The sequence below is a fragment of the Callorhinus ursinus genome, unplaced genomic scaffold (genome assembly GCF_003265705.2).
Source record: "Callorhinus ursinus isolate GAN/ISIS: 27379988/994484 unplaced genomic scaffold, GSC_fseal_2.0 scaffold75, whole genome shotgun sequence".
NCBI classification, from domain to species: Eukaryota; Metazoa; Chordata; class Mammalia; order Carnivora; family Otariidae; genus Callorhinus; species Callorhinus ursinus.
In genome coordinates this window covers 1,537,322-1,538,209 of record NW_027397137.1, presented here as the reverse complement: position 1 = coordinate 1,538,209, position 888 = coordinate 1,537,322, and positions in this window count along the sequence as shown.

Below are 888 nucleotides of genomic sequence, written 5' to 3'. Positions count from 1 at the left end.
ATCTGCTTCTAGGTGAGTCAGAGCAGGAGGAGACCCACACCAGCCATCAGGGCCAGACACACTCAGGAAGGGGGCCACTACCTTTATGTGACACTACTCAGAGAATGAAGGGACAATGAGGGCACCAGAAGGATGGGGCATAGCGGGCATTCATCTGAATTATGTTCCCAACTTTCTTTACCTCCATAAAGACTACGGGAGCAGCCCATATAACTTCTGAGGCATTTGCCCTGCTGTCTCAGGAAGCTTACTCTGGAGTGTCCCCTCGACCTGCTGTCCTGTTTGCAGTGAGTCCACAGCTTCCAGGAGCCCCAGGAAGCCCTGGTTGTTTGCTGGTACTGAAGCGGTCCTATTGAGTACTTCTCTAATTAGAAACCCATCAGGGAATCCCAGAGCCCACCCCCCTATCTCTAACAGCCCCAGAGACTTGTTCAGTAGGAGGGATCTCCCCACAAAACACATTAGACACATATTCAGATGGAGTTTTTGAAACAGTTAATCTTCCCACGGATGCGTCTTTCTTGGTCCCGACCCTTGTGGTCACAAATGGGGCCCTGCCAGAGTTGCAGCATGGGCTCTACCCCAGCCGTCCCCTGGCCCCCTTCCACCACACTTTATACCTGCACTCCCAGGCACAGGTGTGAGCAGGTGCACACACACACAGAGCCTATCTCTCCTCTTTCCACCATTCTTCATGCTCCACCTCAATCCCTAGTTAAGGAGCTGGTAAAAGAAAGAAACTAGGTGACCCTGGGTGTTATACACAAATAATGAATCGTGGAACACTACATTAAAAACTAATTATGCACTGTATGGTGACTAACATAACGTAATAAAATAAAATAAAATAAAATAAAATAAAATAAAATAAAATAAAATAAAATAAAA